This window comes from Penaeus chinensis, chromosome 23, assembly GCF_019202785.1.
Source record: "Penaeus chinensis breed Huanghai No. 1 chromosome 23, ASM1920278v2, whole genome shotgun sequence".
In the NCBI taxonomy this organism is placed as follows: domain Eukaryota; kingdom Metazoa; phylum Arthropoda; class Malacostraca; order Decapoda; family Penaeidae; genus Penaeus; species Penaeus chinensis.
Window position 1 is genome coordinate 14461283 of NC_061841.1, and position 845 is coordinate 14462127.

At 39.9% G+C, this 845-nt stretch overlaps 1 protein-coding gene across 1 annotated transcript in view; it reads left to right on the forward strand.

Moving 5' to 3' along the window:
- LOC125037602 (threonine synthase-like 2) overlaps positions 1 to 605 on the forward strand; it is a 23444-nt gene extending 22839 nt beyond the window's left edge. The window contains exon 11 of the mRNA XM_047630799.1: positions 408 to 605. The gene's annotated coding sequence lies outside the window, so the exon portion shown is untranslated. The remainder of the gene's footprint in view (positions 1 to 407) is intronic.
- The last annotated feature ends 240 nt before the right edge of the window (positions 606 to 845 follow it).

Consider the following 845-nt stretch of genomic DNA (forward strand, 5'->3'; position numbering starts at 1 on the left):
GAGGCCGTAAGCGACAACGAACTGCCTCAGGGACTCTGGCACCGGATTTTTCCTCAGGGTTGACTCCCAAGGTCTTTTCAACTTATAGATGCCAGAAGCCAATGGATCGGTTTGTATAATGGTGAATTCTCATAGCCTTTGACCATGTTCGTATTGAACTACAAGGCAGCAGTTGTTTTGTATGGGGTAAACTCCCATAGCCATTGACCATACACGGACTGAACTACAAGGCAGCACACACACAAACATGGACAAACGCTCATATTTAATGATGGGATTCTCATAGATTCGGAGTGTGTGTGTATGTATAGGGTTCGGAATAAGTAGCGCCCTTTTAAAATTTTATATATATCTTATAATGTATATTTACTCTATTATTATAATTTTCTTGTATTTATTTATTTCAGACATTTCATAAGGCCATGGGATTAACAAAGGAACAGAGTGAAAGCTTTATTACCAGAAAAATAAAAATGGTGCTGAAGCCTCCCGATCGCAGGTGCAGAGCCGAAATGCCACAGGCCTGGTTGGAACATTTAAAACCACAATTAGTGTTAGTGATGCTCGATCAGGCAGACCAATTTCTGCAACAAGTGTAGAAAAGTCCAATTAATTACAAGAATCACTGCTGCGTCGTCGTACTTCAGAGTCAGGTAACAGTGGTAGGAGTGTTCGCAGAATGTTGAAGAAGCGAAAGAAGAGACCTTGCATCCCGCATGTGCTTCTAAGTTTGCATGAGATCAAGATAGAGGATTAGATTTTTTTTTTTTTTTTTTTTTTTTTTACTATGAAGTTGTGACCTTTCTTGTTAAAATGTGGTGGTCAGACGAAGCAACCTTCAGTCG